Source organism: Ranitomeya variabilis, chromosome 4 (assembly GCF_051348905.1).
Source record: "Ranitomeya variabilis isolate aRanVar5 chromosome 4, aRanVar5.hap1, whole genome shotgun sequence".
NCBI classification, from domain to species: Eukaryota; Metazoa; Chordata; class Amphibia; order Anura; family Dendrobatidae; genus Ranitomeya; species Ranitomeya variabilis.
This window is the reverse complement of record NC_135235.1, coordinates 654300846-654324313: the sequence shown is the minus strand read 5'-3', so window position 1 is coordinate 654324313 and position 23468 is coordinate 654300846. Positions and strand designations below refer to the sequence as shown.

General features: G+C 44.6%; 1 protein-coding gene across 2 annotated transcripts in view; it reads right to left on the bottom strand.

Annotated features, from left to right (window-relative positions):
- The window catches only part of LOC143767448 (gastrula zinc finger protein XlCGF66.1-like), a 39540-nt gene extending 17710 nt beyond the window's left edge, over positions 1-21830 (bottom strand). The window contains exons 1-2 of one of the 2 annotated variants that reach the window (XM_077255786.1): positions 20689-21053; positions 20213-20441 (exon numbers count right to left, since the gene is read on the bottom strand). The gene's annotated coding sequence lies outside the window, so the exon portion shown is untranslated. Of the gene's footprint in view, positions 1-20212; positions 20442-20688; positions 21054-21788 lie in introns of those variants that run through there. The other variant, XM_077255788.1, reaches the window with a different exon arrangement.
- Positions 21831-23468: the final 1638 nt, after the last annotated feature.

Genomic DNA, 23468 nt, shown 5'->3' with positions numbered 1-23468 from the left:
AGGCACATCAGGGCTCTTCAAATGCGACATGGCGTCCGATCTCAATTCCAGCCAATTCTGCGTTGAAAAAGTAAAACAGTGCTCCTTCCCTTCCGAGCTCTGCCGCGCACCCAAACAGTGATTTACCCGCACATATGGGGTATCAGCGTACTCAAGAGAAATTGCACAACAACTTTTGGGGTCCAATTTCTCCTATTACCCTTGGGGAAAAAATTGGGGGCGAATAAATCATTTTTGTGGAAAAAATATCATTTTTTATTTTTACGGCTCTACATTATAAACTTCTGTGAAGCACTTGGGGGTTCAAAGTGCTCACCACACATCTAGATAAGTTCCTTGGGGGGTCTAGTTTCCAAAATGGGGTCACTTGCTGGGGGTTTCTACTGTTTAGGCACATCAGGGGCTCTCCAAACGAGACATGTTGTCTGCAAATTATTTCATCAAATTTTGTATTCAAAAAGTCAAATGGTGCTCCTTCCCTTCCAAGCCCTGTCGTGTGCCCAAACAGTGGTTTTCCCCCACATATGGGGTATCGTTGTACTCAGGAGAAATGGTACAATAAATTGCATGAAGCAATTTCTCTTGTTACCCTTGCGAAAGTAAAAAAAATTAGGTGTTAATAAAAAATGTTGTGAAAGAAAAGTAAATGTTTATTTTTTCCTTCCTTCACATTCTAAAAATTCCTGCGAAGCACCTGAAGGGTTAATAAACTTCTTGAATGTGGTTTTGAGAAACTTGAGGGGTGCAGTTTTTAGAATGGTGTCACATTTGGGTATTTTCTGTCATATAGACCCCTCAAAATGACTTCAAGTGTGAGGTGGTCACTAAAAAAAATGTTTTTGCAAATTTTGTTGTAAAAATGAGAAATCGCTGGTCAACTTTTAACCCTTATAACTTCCTAACAAATTTAACAAAATTATGTTTCCAAAATTGTGCTAATGCAAAGCAGACATGTGGAAAATGTTATTTTTTAAACTATTTTGTGCGATATGACTCTTATTTAAGGGCATAAAAATTAAAAATTTTAAAATTGCAACATTTTCACCAAATTTTCTTTTTTTTCACAAATAAGCACAAGTCATATCGAAGAAATTTTACCATTATTATAAAGTACAATATGTCACGAGAAAAGATTCTAAAAATCACCAGGCTCCATTGAAGCGTTCCAGAGTTATGACCTCATAAAGTGACAATGGTTAGAATTGAAAAAAATGGCTTTGTCAGAAAGTTGAAAACAGGCTTCGGGGTGAAGGGGTTAAATTGTATGGCAAAAGATCAAAAACCTTTAGAACATCATGTGACCCGGCCCCAATAGCTTTCTGCCCCATAACCAGCATTCTTCACTGTGGAAAGACTTTTTTCATTATTATAATTTATTCCACCCAACACTGTGGAGAGACAATGCTTCTCTATTATCCTCATGTTAACAGGCACGCGGATGCAACAGCACAGAAAATGAGGAGGCAGTGGTACTACACAAACAACTATTTATTTGGCTAACGTGAATTTCTACAATGGGGAAAATAACTATTTGATACACTGACAATTCTGCAAGTTTTCCCACCTACAAAGAGTGGAGAGTTGTGTAATTTTTAAAGTAGGTACACTTCAACTGTGAGAGACAGAATCTAAAAATTAAATCCAGAAAATCACATTGTATGATTTTTACATAATTAATTTGCATTTTATTGCAAGAAATAAGAATTTGATACAATAGCAAAACAGAACTAAATATTTGGTACAGAAACCTTTGTTTACATTTACAGAGGTCAGACATTTTCTGTAATTCATGACCAAGTTTACACACCGTGCAGCAATGATTTTGGCCCACTCCTCCATACAGATCTTTTCCAGATATTTCAGGTTTAGGGGCTGTTGCTGAACAACATTGAATTTCAGCTCCCTCCAAAGATTTTCCATTGAGATGAGGTCTGTAGATTGGCTCGGCTATTCCAGAACCTTTAAGTGCTTCTTACTGAGCTCCTTAGTTGCCCTGGCTATGTGTTTCAGGTCATTGTTATGCTGGAAGACCCAGCCACGACCCATCTTCAATTCTCTTACTGAGTTACAGAAGTTGTTGACCAAACTCTCGCAAGACATGACCACATCCATCCTCCCTTCAATATGGTGCAGTCATCCTGTCCCCTTTGCAAAAAAAGCACATCCAAAGTATGATGTTTCCCCCACCATGCTTTACAGTTAGGCTGGTGTTCTTGGGGTTGTACTCATCCTTCTTTGTCCAAACATGGCAAGTAGAGTTGATTCCAAAAAGTTCTATTTTGTTCTCTTTAGCCAAATTAGCTTCTTCCATTCCTTTTCTGGATAATCCAGATGGTCATTGGCGAACTTCAAATGAGACTGGGCATGTGATGGTGTGAGCAGGGGAACCTTGAGTGCCCTACAGGTTTTAAATCCATGACGGCATAGTGTGTTACTAACAGTAATGTTTGAGACTGTGGTCCCAGCTCTCTTCAGATCATTGATCAGGTTCTCCCATGTAGTTATGGGCTGATTTCTGACCTTTTTAGCATCATTATTACCTCACAAGGAGCCCCAAGCCAAGGAAGATTGACAGTCATCTTGTGTTTCTTCCATTTTCTAATAAATGTGCCAACAGTTGTTGCCTTCTCACCAAACTGCTTGCCTATTGTCCTGTAGCCCATCCCAGCCTTATGCAGGTCCACTATTTTGTCTCTGGTGTCCTTAGACAGCTATTTGGCCTTGGCCATGGTGGAGAGGTTGGAGTGTTATTGATTGACTGTTTCGACAGGTAACGAGTTCAAACAGGTGCAATTAATACAGGTAATGTAGTAGTGCAGAATAGGAGGGCTTCTTCAAGAAAAACTAACAGATCTGTGAGAGCCAGAATCCTTGCTGGTTGGTAGATGATCAAATACTTCTTTCATGCAATAAAATAAAAATTTGTAATTATTTAAAAATCATAAAATATGATTTTCTGTTATTTTATCTTTAGATTATGTCTCTAACAGTTGAAGTGTACCTACAATAAAAATTACCTTCTTTTCAATTTTTTTTGTAGCTTAGAAAACTCACATAAAACAAGTTTTATATGTGTATGTATAACAGGCATCACTCTCACTACTGGACCCGTCACCATTGCCTTTTCTCTAGGCGGCTCAAAATGTCACAGAGGCCCTAACAGAAATCAACGATACTACCCACTAGGCCGCAAATCCAAGATTGGTGAGTTACTTGATACTCTATTCACAATAGCCACCTTTTTTCCCTGAAGCGTGGCTCCGGCCCACAATATGTAATGTATGACTATGCTGGAAGTAACAGCTTACACAAACATCTCAAAGGGGTTACATACAGAGTTATAGATATCATTTACAATAAACAAATTTACAATGACAGACTGGTACAGAGGGAAGAGGACCCTGTCCTTGTGGACTTACATTCTACAGTATAATGGGGAAGACACAGAGGGACTAGGATGCAGCAGATCTGGTGGTGGTGAGGCGGTAGCTCGGGTGGTGGTGAGGTGGTAGCTCGTGTGGTGGTGAGGTGGCAGAATGGTTATTTGTTGTGAATTTGGATTCTGGGCTCCCCCGGTGGCTACTGGTGGAATTGAACTTGTGTCATCATCTTCCCTGTTCACCTGTTCTCATCAGATCTGGGTGTCGCTATATAACCTGGCTTCTCTGTTAGTTGCTTGCCGGTCAACAATGTTATCAGAAGCCTCTCTGTGCTTGTTCCTGCTCCCAGACATCTACTAGATAAGTTGGACTTTCGTCCTTGTTTGTTTTTGTTTTTTGGTTCCAGTTCACAGCTGCAGTTTCGTTACTGTGTCTGGAAAGCTCTTGTTGATCAGGAATTGCCACTCTGGTATTATGAGTTAATGCCAGAGTCCTAAAGTAATTTCTGGATGGTGTTTTGTTAGGGTTTTCTACTGACCATGAAAGTGTGCTTTCTGTCTTCTGCTATCTAGAAAGCGGACCTCAAATTTGCTAAAACTATTTTCCTGCTGCGTTTGTTATTTCATCTAAAATCACCGCCAATATATGTGGGGGGCCTCTGTCTCCTTTTTGGGCATTTCTCTAGAGGTGAGTCAGGTCTTATATTTCCCTCTGCTAGCATTATTTAGTTCTCCGGCCGGCGCTGGGCATATAGGGATAAAAAGTAGGACATGCTACCTGGCTACTTCTAGTTGTGCGGTAGGTTTAGTTCATGGTCAGTACAGTTACCATCTTCCAAGAGCTTGTTCCTATATAGGCTTATGCTAGTTCTCTGGCCATGGAGTTCATGACAGTTTGACCGGACACTAAAAGGTTAAAATCCTTGGCTGAGAAAGGAGAGAAATAAGAAGTCTGCTGAGAGTTTTTTTTTTTTTTTTGTGCTCTTAATTGGATCACTTGCCAGTCTGTCTATGCTGCAGTCTTTCTTTTTTTTCTCTCTCCTTCTAATCTTTGAATGGCTCTGTGTGCACCTGTCTATAATGGATCTTCAGAGTGTAACTGCAGGTTTGAATAATCTCGCCACGAAAGTACAAAGTTTGCAAGATTTTGTTGTTCATGCTCCGGTATCAGAGCCGAGAATTCCTTTGCCGGAATTCTTCTCAGGGAATAGATCTGGCTTTCAGAATTTTAGAAATAATTGCAAGTTATTTTTGTCCCTGAAATCTCGTTCTGCTGGAGACCCTGCACAGCAGGTTGGGATTGTGATTTCCTTGCTCCGCGGCGACCCTCAAGACTGGGCTTTTTCATTGGCACCAGGGGATCCTGCGTTGCGCAATGTGGATGCGTTTTTTCTGGCCTTGGGGTTGCTCTATGAGGAACCTCATTTGGAACTTCAGGCAGAAAAAACTTTGATGTCCCTATCGCAGGGGCAAGATGAAGCTGAAATTTACTGCCAAAGATTCCGTAAATGGTCTGTGCTTACTCAGTGGAATGAGTGTGCCTTGGCGGCTACTTTCAGAGAGGGTCTCTCTGATGCCATTAAGGATGTTATGGTGGGGTTCCCTGTGCCTGCGGGTCTGAATGAGTCCATGACAATGGCCATTCAGATCGATAGGCGTCTGCGGGAGCGCAAACCAGTGCACCATCTGGCGGTGTCCACTGAGAAGACGCCAGAAAGCATGCAGTGTGATAGAATTCTGTCCAGAAGCGAGCGGCAGAATTTTAGACGGAAAAATGGGTTGTGTTTCTATTGTGGGGATTCTACTCATGTTATATCAGCATGCTCTAAGCGTACTAAAAAGCTTGATAAATCCGTTTCCATTGGCACTTTACAGTCTAAATTTATTTTGTCTGTGACCCTGATTTGCTCTTTGTCATCTATTACCACGGACGCCTATATCGACTCTGGCGCCGCTTTGAGTCTTATGGATTGGTCCTTTGCCAATCGTTGTGGGTATGATTTAGAGCCTTTGGAGACTCTTATTCCTCTGAAGGGGATTGACTCCACCCCATTGGCTAATAATAAACCACAATACTGGACACAAGTAACTATGCGTATTAATCCGGATCACCAGGAGACTATTCGTTTTCTGGTGCTGTATAATCTACATGATGATTTGGTGCTAGGATTGCCATGGCTGCAGTCTCACAACCCAGTCCTTGACTGGAGAGCTATGTCTGTGTTGAGCTGGGGATGTAGGGGGACTCATGGGGACGTACCTTTGGTTTCCATTTCATCATCTATTCCCTCTGAAATCCCTGAGTTCCTGTCTGATTATCGTGACGTCTTTGAAGAACCCAAGCTGGGTTCACTACCTCCGCACCGTGAGTGCGATTGTGCTATAGATTTAATTCCGGGTAGTAAATACCCAAAGGGTCGTTTATTTAATCTGTCTGTGCCTGAACATGCTGCTATGCGAGAATATATAAAGGAGTCCTTGGAAAAGGGACATATTCGTCCATCGTCATCTCCCTTAGGAGCCGGTTTTTTCTTTGTGTCAAAAAAAGACGGCTCTTTGAGACCATGTATTGATTATCGGCTTTTGAATAAAATCACGGTTAAATATCAATACCCATTGCCGTTGCTGACTGATTTGTTTGCTCGCATAAAGGGGGCCAAGTGGTTCTCTAAGATTGATCTCCGTGGGGCGTATAATTTGGTGCGGATCAGGCAGGGGGATGAGTGGAAAACCGCATTTAATACGCCCGAGGGCCACTTTGAGTATTTGGTGATGCCTTTTGGTCTTTCTAATGCCCCTTCAGTCTTCCAGTCCTTTATGCATGATATTTTCCGCGATTTTTTGGATAAATTTATGATAGTGTATCTGGATGATATTCTGATTTTTTCGGATGACTGGGACTCTCATGTCCAGCAAGTTAAGAGGGTTTTTCAGGTTTTGCGGTCTAATTCTCTGTGTGTCAAGGGTTCTAAGTGCGTATTTGGGGTTCAGAGAATTTCCTTTTTGGGATATATTTTTTCTCCCTCTTCCATTGAGATGGATCCTGTCAAGGTTCAAGCTATTTGTGATTGGACGCAGCCCTCTTCTCTTAAAAGTCTTCAGAAATTTTTGGGCTTTGCCAACTTTTATCGTCGATTTATTTCTGGTTTTTCGGATGTCGTTAAGCCATTGACCGATTTGACTAGACAGGGTGCTGATGTTGCTAATTGGTCCCCTGATGCTGTGGAGGCCTTTCAGGAGCTTAAGCGCCGTTTTTCTTCTGCCCCTGTGTTGCGTCAGCCTGATGTGGCTCTTCCTTTTCAGGTTGAGGTCGACGCTTCTGAGATCGGAGCTGGGGCAGTGTTGTCGCAGAAAAGTTCTGACTGCTCCGTGATGAGGCCTTGTGCCTTCTTTTCCCGTAAATTTTCGCCCGCTGAGCGGAATTATGATGTTGGGAATCGGGAGCTTTTGGCCATGAAGTGGGCGTTTGAGGAGTGGCGCCATTGGCTTGAGGGGGCCAGACATCAGGTGGTGGTATTGACTGACCACAAAAATTTGATTTATCTTGAGACCGCCAGGCGCCTGAATCCTAGACAGGCGCGCTGGTCATTATTTTTTTCTCGGTTTAATTTTGTGGTGTCATACCTACCGGGTTCTAAGAATGTTAAGGCGGATGCCCTTTCTAGGAGTTTTGAGCCTGATTCACCCGGCAACTCTGAGCCCACAGGTATCCTTAAGGATGGAGTTATTTTGTCAGCCGTTTCTCCAGACCTGCGGCGGGCCTTGCAGGAGTTTCAGGCGGATAGACCGGATCGTTGTCCGCCTGATAGGCTGTTTGTTCCTGATGATTGGACCAGTAGAGTCATCTCTGAGGTGCATTCTTCTGCATTGGCAGGTCATCCTGGAATTTTTGGTACCAGGGATTTGGTGGCAAGATCCTTCTGGTGGCCTTCCCTGTCACGAGATGTGCGAGGCTTTGTGCAGTCTTGTGACGTTTGTGCTCGGGCCAAGCCTTGTTGTTCTCGGGCTAGTGGATTATTGTTGCCCTTGCCTATTCCTAAGAGGCCTTGGACGCACATCTCGATGGATTTTATTTCAGATCTGCCTGTTTCCCAGAAGATGTCTGTCATCTGGGTGGTGTGTGACCGTTTTTCTAAGATGGTCCATTTGGTTCCCCTGCCCAAATTGCCTTCTTCTTCCGAGTTGGTTCCCCTGTTTTTTCAAAATGTTGTTCGTTTGCATGGTATTCCTGAGAATATCGTTTCTGACAGAGGAACCCAATTTGTGTCTAGATTTTGGCGGGCATTCTGTGCTAGGATGGGCATAGATTTGTCTTTTTCGTCTGCTTTTCACCCTCAGACTAATGGCCAGACCGAGCGGACTAATCAGACCCTGGAGACATATCTGAGGTGTTTTGTGTCTGCTGACCAGGATGATTGGGTTGCTTTTTTGCCATTGGCGGAGTTCGCCCTCAATAATCGGGCCAGCTCTGCCACCTTGGTGTCCCCGTTTTTCTGTAATTCGGGGTTCCATCCTCGATTTTCCTCCGGTCAGGTGGAATCCTCGGATTGTCCTGGAGTGGATGCGGTGGTGGAGAGATTGCATCATATCTGGGGGCAGGTGATGGACAATTTGAAGTTGTCCCAGGAGAAGACTCAGCTTTTTGCCAACCGTCACCGTCGTGTTGGTCCTCGGCTTTGTGTTGGAGATTTGGTGTGGTTGTCTTCTCGTTTTGTCCCTATGAGGGTCTCATCTCCTAAGTTTAAGCCTCGGTTCATCGGTCCGTATAAAATATTGGAGATTCTTAACCCTGTTTCCTTCCGTTTAGACCTCCCTGCATCCTTTTCTATTCATAACGTTTTTCATCGGTCGTTATTGCGCAGGTATGAGGCACCGGTTGTGCCTTCCGTTGAGCCTCCTGCTCCGGTGTTGGTTGAGGGTGAGTTGGAGTACGTTGTGGAGAAAATCCTAGACTCCCGTGTTTCCAGACGGAGACTCCAGTATCTGGTCAAGTGGAAGGGATACGGCCAGGAGGATAATTCTTGGGTCACTGCATCTGATGTTCATGCCTCCGATCTGGTTCGTGCCTTTCATAGGGCCCATCCTGATCGCCCTGGTGGTTCTGGTGAGGGTTCGGTGCCCCCTCCTTGAGGGGGGGGTACTGTTGTGAATTTGGATTCTGGGCTCCCCCGGTGGCTACTGGTGGAATTGAACTTGTGTCATCATCTTCCCTGTTCACCTGTTCTCATCAGATCTGGGTGTCGCTATATAACCTGGCTTCTCTGTTAGTTGCTTGCCGGTCAACAATGTTATCAGAAGCCTCTCTGTGCTTGTTCCTGCTCCCAGACATCTACTAGATAAGTTGGACTTTCGTCCTTGTTTGTTTTTGTTTTTTGGTTCCAGTTCACAGCTGCAGTTTCGTTACTGTGTCTGGAAAGCTCTTGTTGATCAGGAATTGCCACTCTGGTATTATGAGTTAATGCCAGAGTCCTAAAGTAATTTCTGGATGGTGTTTTGTTAGGGTTTTCTACTGACCATGAAAGTGTGCTTTCTGTCTTCTGCTATCTAGAAAGCGGACCTCAAATTTGCTAAAACTATTTTCCTGCTGCGTTTGTTATTTCATCTAAAATCACCGCCAATATATGTGGGGGGCCTCTGTCTCCTTTTTGGGCATTTCTCTAGAGGTGAGTCAGGTCTTATATTTCCCTCTGCTAGCATTATTTAGTTCTCCGGCCGGCGCTGGGCATATAGGGATAAAAAGTAGGACATGCTACCTGGCTACTTCTAGTTGTGCGGTAGGTTTAGTTCATGGTCAGTACAGTTACCATCTTCCAAGAGCTTGTTCCTATATAGGCTTATGCTAGTTCTCTGGCCATGGAGTTCATGACAGTTATTGCAGGCTGTAGGCTTTCCTGAAGAGATGCGTTTTCAGGTTCTGTCTGAAGGATCCGAGGGTAGTGGATAATCGAACGTGTTGAGGCGTGTAATTCCAGAGGATGGGGGATATTCCGTAGAAATCTTGGAAGTGGTTGTGTGAGGAACGGATAAGTATTAAGGAGAGTAGGAGGTCTTGGGAGGATCGAACATTACGTGAGGGAAGATATTGGGAGATTATTTCAGAGATATAGGGAGGGGACAGGTTGTGGATGGCTTTGTAGATCAGTGTTAGTAGTTTGAACTGGATTTGTTGGGGAATTGGAAGCCAGTAGAGGGCTTTGCAGAGGGGAGAAACAGAGGAGTAGCGAGGAGAGAGGTGGATTAGCTGGGCAGCTAATTGTTGAGGACAGACTGGAGTGGTGCGAAAGAGTTAGCGGGGAGGCCACAGAGGAGGGTGTTGCAGTAATTGAGGCAGGAGATGATGAGGACATGCAGAAGAGTTTTAGTAGATTGAATGCGGAAGAAGGGATGGATTCTGGCAATATTTTAGAGTTGAAGGCGACAGGAGGTTGCAAGAGTTTGGATGTGTGGTTTGAAGGACAGGGTAGAGTCTAGAGTTACCCCGAGGCAGCGGATTTCAGATGCGGGAGATAGTGTGATGCCATTTACCATAATAGATAGATCGGGTAGGGTGGATACACGAGATGGAGGAAAGATGATGAGTTCGGTTTTGTCATTGACATTGAGTTTTAGGAAGCGAGAGGTGAAGAATGAGGATATGGCTGATAGACACCCTGGGATTCGGGACAGCAGAGAGGTGACATCTGGGCCAGAGAGGTAGATCTGAGTGTCATCTGCATACAGGTGGTACTGGACGCCATGGGACTTTATGAGTTGTCTTAGGCCAAGGGTATAGATGGAAAAAGTAGGGGCCCCAGGACAGAGCCTTGAGGGACTCCAACAGAGAGAGGGTGGGATGAGGAGAAAGTGTGGGACTGGGAAATACTAAATGTGTGGTCAGGAAGGTATGAGGCAATCCAGGGCAGGGCAAGGTCTTTGATGCCAAGGGAAGAAAGAATCTGTAGCAGTAGGCAGTGGTTGACTGTTTTGAGTTGTCTTTTAGCTTTGGCAGTAAGTCATTAGTAATTTTGGTCAGGGCAGTTTCAGTGGAGTGGTGGGAGCGGAAGCCAGATTGGAGGTTGTCAAGGACAGAGTTACATAAGAGGAGTTTTGAAGCAAACGGGAGCTGTGAAATGGGGCGATAGCTGGGCATAGCAGTTAGGTCAAGGTTTGTTTTTTTGAGGATGGGTTTGATGGTGCATGTTTGGAGGGGAAGGTACCAGAAGAGATGGGCTTTATATAATTATTAACTGCACCACAGCTGTAACCTGACCCAGTGGCTCCTCTACCTTTTTTCCTCAGTGGATGTGTGTTCTGCTCTTCAGTTCCTACCATTATCATTCTCTCCTCTTTCTCTATTCCTATTATCTTTGGGCAGCAAATGGCGATGTTTGTTGGCAGACATTCGGCTTAAACACTATTGTGTTTATCTCTTTACTGCTCCATCTCCTTACAGTTCCAACCTTCTCCTATCTGTGACAAATAGTCATGTTACCACATATAACGGGCTGGGTGGTGGAACCACTGTGCTAAAGCACAAGGAGGACCCGGAGGAGCGTGACTAGGAGCCTCACCCAGTCTGACCATGGACACTGCAGTCCATGGAGAGACAAGGGAAATGATACAGGTGCTACTCCAGGACTGACCTTGTGTAGTTGGCAGCTGAACCCTAGGAGCGAATAGCTGGAATGGCCTGAGGGAATGTCCAACAGATGCAGGCAGAGAAGGCAGGAACCGCAGGTGCAGACAAGAGTCAGAGGGAGAGATGAGCACTTGTGGGTGCAGCTGGCCCGGATGCCGTTGAGGTGAGCACTGGCGAGTGCAGCTGGCTCGGTTGCTGCTGAGGTGAGCACTGGCGAGTGCAGCTGGCTCAGTTACCGTTGAGGTGAGCAATGGCGGGTGCAGTTTGCTTTGCTGCCGTTGAGGTGAGCACTGGCGGGTGCAGCTGGCTCGGTTGCCGCTGAGGTGAGCACTGGCACGTGCAGCTGGCTCAGTGTTATGGACCTGGTGGTTAGGTGCACCAGGAATGACCTGATAGTTAAACACGGAATCGGGACGAGCTCTGGGGAAATGGGAACTCTGCTGACCGCAAACCCTACTCCTATCAACACAACTAGAAATAGCCGTGGAGCGTGCCTGACTCTGCCTAGACGCCTCTTCACAGCCTAAGAGCTAACTACCCCTAAAGAAAGGAAACAAAGCCTCACTTGCCTTAGAGAAATTTCCCCAAAGGTAAAAGCAGCCCCCCACAAGTATTGACTGTGAGTTAAGAGGAAATCACAAACACAGGATGAAATAGGCTTTAGCAAAGAGAGGCCAGTCTAACTAAAAAGATTGAGGATAGAAAAGGGATCTTTGCGGTCAACACAACAAACTACAAAAACCACGCAGAGTGTGCAAAAAATACCCCCGCACCGACTCACGGTGCGGTGGTGCCACTCTGCACCCCCAGAGCTTCCAGCTAGCCAGGCAGTTTCATGATAGCAAGCTGGACTAGAACTTAGCAAGAAAAACCCTAAGTAACAAATGAACAAGCCGGAACTTAGCTTTTGCTGGAGTAGACAGGTCCTCAGAAAGATCCAGGAGAGATCTGAACCAGTACTAGAACATTGACAGCTGGCATGGAGTAACGATCTGAGTGGAGTTAAATAGAGAATCCTAGCCTAGCCCTAAACGAGGGCAGCTGGGGAAGGAATCTCAGAACCAGCAGCTCCCCTCACAGCCACCAGAGGGAGTCCAAGGACAGAACTCACCGAAGTACCATTCATGACCACAGGAGGGAGTTCGAGAACGGAATTCACAACAGTACCCCCCCCTTGAGGAGGGGTCACCGAACCCTCACCAGAGCCCCCAGGCCGATCAGGACGAGCCAAATGAAAGGCACGAACTAAAATCGGCAGCATGGACATCAGAGGTAACAACCCAGGAATTATCCTCCTGACCATAGCCCTTCCATTTGACCAAGTACTGAAGTTTTCGTCTCGAAATACGAGAATCCAAAATCTTCTCCACCACATACTCCAACTCCCCCTCGACCAACACCGGAGCAGGAGGATCAACGGAGGGAACCATAGGCGCCACATATCTCTGCAGCAACGACCTATGAAACACATTATGGATGGCAAAAGAAGCAGGAAGGGCCAAACGAAATGATACAGGATTAAGAATTTCAGAAATCTTATAAGGACCAATGAAACGAGGCTTAAACTTAGGAGAAGAAACCTTCATAGGAACATAACGAGATGATAACCAAACCAAATCCCCAACACGAAGTCGGGGACCAACACGGCGACGGCGGTTAGCGAAACGTTGAGCCTTCTCTTGGGACAAGGTCAAATTGTCGACCACATGAGTCCAAATTTGTTGCAACCTGTCCACCACAGAATCCACACCAGGACAGTCCGAAGGCTCAACCTGCCCTGAAGAAAAACGAGGATGAAAACCAGAATTACAAAAAAAGGCGAAACCAAAGTAGCCGAACTGGCCCGATTATTAAGGGCGAACTCAGCCAATGGCAAGAAGGTCACCCAATCATCCTGATCCGCAGAAACAAAACATCTCAGATAAGTTTCCAAAGTCTGATTGGTTCGTTTGGTTTGGCCATTTGTCTGAGGATGGAAAGCCGAAGAAAAAGACAAATCAATGCCCATCTTAGCACAAAAGGACCACCAAAATCTTGAAACAAACTGGGAACCTCTGTCAGACACGATGTTCTCCGGAATGCCATGCAAACGAACCACATGTTGGAAAAATAATGGAACCAAATCAGAGGAAGAAGGCAATTTAGGCAAGGGTACCAAATGGACCATTTTAGAGAAGCGATCACAAACCACCCAGATGACCGACATCCTTTGAGAAACAGGAAGATCTGAAATAAAATCCATGGAAACATGCGTCCAGGGCCTTTTCGGGACCGGCAAGGGCAAAAGTAACCCACTGGCACGAAAACAGCAGGGCTTAGCCCGAGCACAAGTCCCACAAGACTGCACAAAAGAACGCACATCCCGCGACAAGGAAGGCCACCAAAAGGACCTAGCCACCAAATCTCTGGTACCAAAAATCCCAGGATGACCAGCCAACACCGAACAATGAACCTCAGAGATAACTCTATTAGTCCATCTATCAGGGACAAACAGTTTCTCCACTGGACAACGGTCAGGTCTATCAGCCTGGAACTCCTGCAGCACCCGCCGCAAATCAGGGGAGATGGCAGACAGAACTACCCCCTCTCTGAGAATACCAGCCGGCCCAGGAACCCCAGGAGAATCAGGCACAAAACTCCTTGAAAGGGCATCAGCCTTCACATTCTTAGAACCCGGAAGGTACGAAACCACAAAATTGAAACGGGAGAAAAACAGCGACCAACGAGCTTGTCTAGGATTCAACCGCTTGGCAGACTCGAGATAAGTCAGATTCTTGTGATCTGTCAAGACCACCACGCGATGCTTGGCTCCTTCAAGCCAATGTCGCCACTCCTCGAATGCCCACTTCATAGCCAACAACTCCCGATTGCCAACATCATAATTACGCTCAGCAGGCGAAAACTTTCTCGAAAAGAAAGCACATGGCTTCATTACAGAGCAATCAGAACTTCTCTGAGACAAAACAGCCCCTGCTCCAATTTCAGAAGCATCAACCTCGACCTGAAAAGGGAGCGAAACATCTGGCTGACACAACACAGGAGCCGAAGAGAAACGACGTTTCAACTCCTGAAAAGCCTCAACGGCCGCAGAGGACCAATTCACCACATCAGCACCCTTCTTGGTCAAATCAGTCAACGGTTTAACAACACTAGAAAAATTAGCGATGAAGCGACGGTAAAAATTGGCAAAGCCCAGAAATTTCTGAAGGCTCTTCACAGATGTAGGCCGAGTCCAATCATAAATAGCTTGGACTTTAACAGGATCCATCTCGATAGTAGAAGGGGAAAAAAAAAAATGGTCTCAGAACTTCTCTTTTCCCTCTATTGAGATGCATTAACACTTTGTGGGCCAGCTGTACTGTTATGGACCTGGTGGTTAGGTGCACCAGGAATGACCTGATAGTTAAACACGGAATCGGGACGAGCTCTGGGGAAATGGGAACTCTGCTGACCGCAAACCCTACTCCTATCAACACAACTAGAAATAGCCGTGGAGCGTGCCTGACTCTGCCTAGATGCCTCTTCACAGCCTAAGAGCTAACTACCCCTAAAGAAAGGAAACAAAGCCTCACTTGCCTCAGAGAAATTTCCCCAAAGGTAAAAGCAGCCCCCCACAAGTATTGACTGTGAGTTAAGAGGAAATCACAAACACAGGATGAAATAGGCTTTAGCAAAGAGAGGCCAGTCTGACTAAACAGATTGAGGATAGAAAAGGGATCTTTGCGGTCAACACAACAAACTACAAAAACCATGCAGAGTGTGCAAAAAATACCCCCGCACCGACTCACGGTGCGGTGGTGCCACTCTGCACCCCCACAGCTTCCAGCTAGCCAGGCAGTTTCATGATAGCAAGCTGGACTAGAACTTAGCAAGAAAAACCCTAAGTAACAAATGAACAAGCCAGAACTTAGCTTTTGCTGGAGTAGACAGGTCCTCAGAAAGATCCAGGAGAGATCTGAACCAGTACTAGAACATTGACAGCTGGCATGGAGTAACGATCTGAGTGGAGTTAAATAGAGAATCCTAGCCTAGCCCTAAACGAGGGCAGCTGGGGAAGGAATCTCAGAACCAGCAGCTCCCCTCACAGCCACCAGAGGGAGTCCAAGGACAGAACTCACCGAAGTACCATTCATGACCACAGGAGGGAGTTCGAGAACGGAATTCACAATAGCTCAGTTACCGTTGAGGTGAGCAATGGTGGGTGCAGTTTGCTCTGCTGCCGTTGAAGTGAGCACTGACGGGTGCAACTGGCTCAGCTGCCATTGAGGTGAGCAGTGGTGGGTGCTGCTGGCTCGGCTGCTGTTGAGGTGAGAGCTGGCGGGTGCAGCTGGCCCTGTTGCTATTGAGGTGAGCACTGGTGGGTGCAGCTGGCTCTGCTGCCGTTGAAGGAAGCACTGGCAGGTGCAGCAGACTCGGAAGTAAGTACAGGAACCTGAGAACTGACAAGTGTGTTAGGAACAAATTCACAACATTGCACAGGCACCTCCATGTTGGAGGAGGCGGTTTAAATAGAACGAGACCTCCAGCTATTAGTTGGGGACACTTTTGAGGAACGCACGTGGCCCCTTTAAGAAAGAGGAAGGGTGCGCGTGCTCTAAGCACAGTGTCTGGAGACCTGCTAGGAGTGCATGCAACCCAGGCAGCAGCAGACCCGGAAGCGGCAGGATGGGAGCCTCGGCATTGAGTACGCTGATGTCTCTGCAGGGAGATAGGGACTGCAGGCACTATACCACAGCTGTGTACAATACTGACAGGCATCTGGGGAACCTCCACCAATGGAACAGTGATCTCCTCCTCCAGCCATCTGTCAAGAGCATTAATGAACTACTGTATGTATAGGTTTATAGAGCTGGGTGGTCTAACAAGAATTATTTGGAGAGCACTGCTTCCCGATAGTGAAGGAAGCTGGCTAAGGGGATGGAAAGCGAAGGGCCTGGAGCACATGCTCCTGTGTAGCCGCAACACAGATCTGTTTCTTCCTATGCTGAGGCTAGATTAAATACTGGTTTTGGAATTGAAATATTTGTCTTTAAACACAAAATTAATTGAAAAGACAAATATTTCAAGGACAGATTCTGTTTACAGTTACGTGGAACTCACAGTGCAGCACCCCCTTACATCTCCTCTCTTATTTCTGTCTATCGGCCTAGCCGACCTCTGCGCTCTGCAATTGACTTTCAACTAACCTCTGCATTAATCTGTACCTCTCACTCCCGTATCCAAGACTTCTCCGGTGCTGCACCAATCCTCTGGAATGCTCTACCCCAAGAAGTTAGGACCATTCACAATTTGCAGTTTTAGGTGCTCCCTCAAAACATATTTGTTCAGAGCTGCCTATCACGTTCCTTATTAAAAGTCATTTTATATGTAAGGGTGCGTGTGTAGCCCATTCACTATCTCCAACTATCCCCCAATCCCTGAAGATGGCTGGACCATCATTGTAAATACAACATTGTAAATACACACCTGTACCTTGTATCTCCCCCACCTCATTGTAGATCGTAAACTCTCATGAGCAGGGTCGTCTTATTGTGCTTTAATTATGGTATTGTTAATGTTGGTACTTATGACTTACATTTGAAACTGTTAAACTGTAAAGCGCTGTGGAATATGTTGGCCCTATATAAATAAAGATTATTATTATTATTATTATGACTGCGATGGGGGTTACTTGTGCCCTCATGTATGCCAATCTTTTATGGTGTTTTTGGGATGTGAAATGATATAATCTGATTCCAGCAGATATGTATCATCAATTGTGTCATGGTGCAGTTTCACAGATAATATGTTTTTCATTTGACCTGATGGGGTTTCTGGAATAATTTATCATAATAAGGCTAATGTTAAATTGACAAGCAGTTACAGCCGGTGTCAAATATTGAAAGCGGTATGAAAACTAAAAGAAACTCAGAATTTTGTGTGTGTGTATATATATATATATATATATATATATATATATATATATATATATATATATATATATATATATATATATATTTATTTGTGGTGGCCATATTGGCTCCCCGCGATTGCTCTATTTACATGCTGCCATAACAGCATTGACAGCAAGCTCCAGCCGCTGCTGTTGCAGTCAGATTCTGTTTCTCTAATACAACTTCTTGTACGGAGCCCAAATTACTTATATGACAGTATTCCCACGCAACCACAGGGAGAACATACAAACTTCTTGCAGATGTTGTTGTTGATGGGACTTGAACACAGAGCACCCACACTGCAAACCAACAGTGCTAACAACTGAGCCACTGCACTGCTCTTAGGCTTCGTTCACACTTCCGATTTTACAATCTGCACAGGATCCGTCAAAATGTTGAAATGACGGATCCTGTGCAGATTGTAAAAAACGGGTGCACTGGGCCCATTTTTCTGACGGACCCGTCGAGGCTATGTGCACCTGTTGTGTATGCATCTTCGCAGCGGTTTTCTAGTGCGAAAACGCATACACAAAACAACCCAGGTTTAAAAATAATTAAAAAAAATTTAAAAATCACGATATTCTTACCTTCCGGTGTCCCGCGCAGCGTTATCGATGCTCTTGATGCTCCCGGCAGCTAGCGTTGCCAGTAAAACCTTGCATGCAATGATCAATAGTAAAAAGAGAGAGAGAGCAAGCGAGAGAGAAATTCCCTGATGGGAAATTCTTCCACGCATGTTCAGTTTCAAAAGACCGACATGATAAAGGGGTTACGTACAACATTTATAGATGTTGCTTACAGTTAGCAAATTGACAATGACAGACTGGTCTAGAGGGGACAGAACCCTGTTCTTGTGTACTTACTTTCTACGGTGTCCCCCTTTTATGGGATTGTGGTATTTGTGTGTGTTTATTTTGCTAATTGCAGATATTAAGTTAGAAATGCAGCTTAGAATAGGGCCTAGTAAAATCTGTGAAATCAATGACACCTTGTGTTACCAATGTGTACAATGTCCTTAGACATTATTTTCTTCTCTGTCATTACAGTGGAAGATGTTATGAGACATTGGAGAAGCATTCGGACCAGTACCGAAGAGAAAGGCAGCAGCGGGCCAGGAGTGGCTCATCTGCTCCTGGCAAAAGAAAATACATTTATTTTGACCGTCTGTCCTTTCTGGATCCCAGTATGGATCTCAGACCGTAAGTACAAAGCACACATATGTTAGGAATGGGCATAGATGATTGTAATTTTTTTGTTTTTAACACTTTTTCAAATTACAGAACTCAACCCAACCTCACTGAGAGGGAGACAACAGGTTCAGATTCAGAGGCACTCATAGATCCTGTTGGTGAAGGAGAAGAGGTGGCTGGCCCATCTACGGCTCCTTCTAGGATTGTCCCTCCAGATCAATCTTCGGATGCCCCTCAGGTTTCTCATGCACCTGGGCCTGATGTTGCAACACCACCCACAGATGCCCCAGCTTCACTGATGCCGAAGGATACTGGCCACAGCAGCAGCCCAACTGTTCCTCTTGAGGCCTCATCACAGCCTGCTGTGACCTCACGCCGTGGCAGCAGAAGGAGAGAGATTAGTGCAAGCAGAAGAAATGTGGACACTGGTGTCTTAAATTATTTGGCCAGGGCTACTCAGGATGAGGGTGAGGAGTTATTTGCTCGTAGCCTGGCCCGGTATCTCTGTACCATTCCCCGTGAGGTGACTACGTGTGAGAGGGTGCATGCAGATCCTTCTTGACGCATGCACACCCCCAAATGACCCTAACAATTTGTTTGAGTACATTGAGAGTTGGCAGATGTCACCATCTAACCTCTTACGTATGCCAAGAAATCAACCAGTGCATGCTCAAGAGGGATCTGCAGCACCTCCTCCACATGGGCCTACACCTCAACCCTATCCCCAACAGAACCCACCAATGTCAACTAATTACCCAATGGCATCCTTCCACCAACCTTACCAATATGGCCACTTGTCTAGACCCAGTGTTGGAGACTGGTCCGAACCTGGGTTTGGACGACATGGTCATATTGGTGGGGGTTATGACACACACAACTTATATTATCGTCATGATGCCCATAGTATGGACCCTTATGGCCAGTACTCAAGTGGTCAATCTGAGAAGGGCCAGATTTTGGGGCAGGCCCAACAGAGCACAACAACAGGGTGAAGGGCATTTGGGACAACAAAGGCAACAAGAGCAGCAACCTGAACTGCCGCCATCACCTCCACCAACATATCATAATCTGTAAAAAACGTTTTTTTGTTGTTGCAAATTGTGTGTGATATACACTCAATTTGATAATCTGCTGTGATAGCAATGTGTTTATTTGTTGATTATTTTTCTGTGGCAAAGTTTTACTGGCCACAAAAGACATATGCTGGCAATATATTTAATGAAAGTTTCAAATTGGCTAAACAAAACATTTATAAAAACTATTTTGCAAGCCAAATTCTTTGTGTTTGTCCAATCATTATGACATCATAGTCAATCATATTATGTTGATAGAAATCTAATAATTAAGTCAAATCAACACATATAGTTCAGTAATTCAATGTTGAATTTTATATATATAGTATAGGAATAAACAAAACAATTACATCTGAGATACAGCATAATCCTGCCAGGGAGTAGCACCCTGAGGAGAAACAAAATAATTTGTGTAAATATCCCTCACTTTTAGGCCAGAAAGGGGACACCGCGGAGGAGGGCCATGTGGTGTAGGACTACCCACATTATTAGTCAACAAGTCTTGAACACTATCAGCTGAGGAGCAATCATGATGTCACGTAAAATTGTGTAAAACAACACATGCTTTTATTACTTCGTTATCATTAGCCTCACTCAGCTGAATGGCAGACTGGAGGACACGCCATTTGGCACACAGAATCCCGAAGGCACACTCCACCAGTCGACGCGCCCTGGAAAGCCTCAAATTAAACACCCGCCGCCGGTGGTCCAGGTTGCGCCGGGGATAAGGCCTCATCTTGCCTTGTCAATTGGAAGACCTTATCTACCACAAGAACATATGGCACGGCTTCAGCATTGGATCCTGGGAGTTGTCGTGGTGGTGGGAGGTCAAACAGGTTTTCATGTAGCCGCTGACCCATAATGGACGAATTGAAGACCCTACAGTCTCCAAATCGCCCATAGGCCCCAATATCTACAATTATAAACCTGTAGTTACTGTCAACTACAGCTAACAGAACTACAAAGAAAAATTGCTTATAATTGAAGAATTGGGTGCCCGAGTTCGGCGGCTTACGCACCTTGATATGTTTCCCATCCAGGGCTCCGATGCAGTGAGGGAATTGGCAAGTGACATTAAATCCACGGGCTATTTTGAGCCAATCAGCCATTTTTGGCTCAGGCATGACAAGGTCGAGGAGTTTTGACCATATTTCCATACATGTTGTACGCACAATGCCAGAAATAGTGGATCGTCCGATGAGATACTCCAGATGTAGTCCGGCATAGGACAATCCAGTTGACAGGAATCTGAAAGTACAGACCAAATAAGATTAGCTAAGTAAAAAACAAACAAACCAGAGTTAAAAACAAAAAATTAGAAATGTACAAAGGCAGGATTAACAGTGTAACTGGGTATGTAATTGAACATTGTAAATACATATTTTGTATCAGCTTTGGCTCTAATTTACACATATAATTTTATGGAGCTGATAAGAAACAACATAAAAAAGAAAACATCATCAACATACAGTATGTGAGGATGGTGAATACATACCGTAAGGTAAGGAGAAGACGCTCCTCTGCGAACATGCATTTTCGCATCCTGGTGTCCTGAAATGTTAGTCCTGGACGTACTTTCTCCAACAAGATGTCAAAGGTTGGTATTGTCATTCGACAGTAAAGATAAAATTTGTAAGGATGTGCACACAGAGCTGAATAGAGCCTCTGAAAATGTCCTTTACTGACGCGTTGTCTCAAAAGTGGATGCACCCACATTCTTCTCCTCCTTCGCGGATCCACTATCACGGGGTATGGCTGGCCAAAGCGACGAGACAACACCCAATTAAATAACACCCGCTGACTTGTGGTGAAATGCAGCAGCTCAGACATGGTGCCAACATAACAACAATACACCAACAGATGCACACCCACAAAATGGCCAGATGGGAGGCTGCCACCTGTTGCAGAGGCTTTAAATAGGGTTGGTGATGATGATTTAAATAAAATTCAGGCCTGAAAACCGTTAAATGTCAATTTTGTAAGGTTGCGAGGAAATAACGCATTACGGATGTCATACGGATTACATACGCAGAAGTGCCAGCGCAAAATACACTGCCACACCCTGCCTACGGATGACATACGGATCACTATTTTGGAAACATTTCTGCGTATTACGCATGTAAAATACGGACTGTATTTGCCTACGCTGAGTGTGACGCCAGCCTAAGGGGGAACATTTCTCCTTGTGGAGAGTGCTGAGCAGGAGTAAAGAGACTTTTAGCCCATGCAATGTTCGTTTGGAAATTCAAATATGCAAATAGAGGCAAGCTCGTTGAAGACTGACGGCTCTCACTGTCAATGCACCTTACAGGAATTTAGTAGATCAGGAGATTCTAGTTATATTTTTGTATGACATATCCATTTTTCTACATTTCCATGATTATAAAAAAAAACAAAAAAAACATTACAATCTCCACCCCAGAGAGAAAGCCTCATCTGTCCCCAAACCGGCGTGACCTCCCCTGTATACAGGAGCACAGCCAGCGTCCTATTACTGTACATATACACATGGCGGAGCTGGGGGCACTATCTCCGGGAATGGAGGGGTTACTGCCCCCTGCCCCCACCCAGTAATGGGGAATCTCCAGCACCTACCTCCACCCGCAGAGCGGCACACCACATATATGGCTGTTCTGTGCGCACAGGACCTGGGATGAGGTCACAGGAGGGGAGGAGTCAGGGGGTCACATGATCAGGGGCCTCAGTGTCTGCAGGACTCTGCTGTGCTGGTTGCCATTGGTGCTGGGATTACATGAAGAGACAGGATTTCCACAAACCCCCCTCCCTCCACACAGGAAAAATTGGTCGTAATGCTGGAAAAATTGATAATTTTTGGAACACCACTTATGATTAAGCTATTGCTACTTTCATATACACAGCATGGAGGGCATTTGGCACCAAAGGTGGATCATTTTTGGACTGTTTTTTTTTTTTTAATTGTAAGAAGCTTAAAAATAACGCCAGTTCAATGTGTTGTTACACAGGTTGTTGTTTACCACCAGTTACCAACTGTTTAGCCGTAGCCATATATGTTGAGGTAACTTTGATACTACTAAGGCTGTATTTGCATCAAAGGAGTGAGATACAGTCATACAAGTCATTAGCGCAACATTCACCTATTTTTAGGACAAGAGGAGACTTTTTTCGAATATGGTATTTGCAATGCATCACAATTCCTTGGAAAATTCAGCAAAGCTGGTGAATTGTAATCTAAAAGATTTTATCATCTCCTTTATAAAGAATACATAGAATCGGTAGCTTCAGTCTCAGTTTCTACTGGGTCTTTAGAAGCCGAAACATGATGAATACAGAGTTTCACGACAGCTCATACTCCTTGCCAAATATTTTTAAAAAATACTTCTATTTTAGGATATAGCTCTAGACGAACATTCATGTTGTTACTAGGGATTAATACCAATATAGAAAAGCCTATATTATGAGTTCTGTAAAACCTGCCTCCCAAGCTGCCCCCTTCTATGAGACCTACCTAAAACTTTCAAAAAGTCCATAGTAATTTCTTTATTCTTTCCACATTAATAAACATGGAAGATAATAAAGTTCCATACCACAAGAACTTCTTAGATAAAGTTTAAGAATGCACCTGTTTGTTACCACTAATAAAGGAGATAAGCTTTGTAATGAAACATGTTCAAGCAGAAACATCCTACATACATTTTTATTATTTGAACATTATGGGATACACCACCTAATTGTGAAGCCCAAAATGAACTTTTCTGTACAGTGTACTCATTTCTGCCTTCTCATTTTTTATTTTCAGACATCTTGAATTTCATATTTCATCTTGGAATTTTCTCTACATACTCAATTAATTTTGTATTGTATCACCACATCAATACATGAATATCCATAGCAAGCATCCTATCTTAGCTGTAATGTACCTTATTCTAATTGTATGACAGGAGCTGTCTAATTATCATCAGTAACTGTGCTGGTAGTTTTTGTCCATTTCTGTTGAAAACTTGTGTGGTTCAGTCCATGAAGTTTCATAATACCAGTAGTGATGAGCGAGTATACTCGTTGCTAGGGTTTTCCCGAGCACACTCTGGTGGTCTCTGAGTATTTGAGACTGTTCGGAGATTTAGTTTTTGTTGACTCAGCTCAATGATTTACAGCTGCTAGCCATCCTAAGTACATGTGGGGGTTGCCTGGTTGTTAGGGAATCCCCACATGTACTCAGGCTAGCTAACAGTCATAAATCATGGAGCTGCAGCGCTGAAAACTAAATCTCCGAGCAGTTATAAATACTCGGAGACC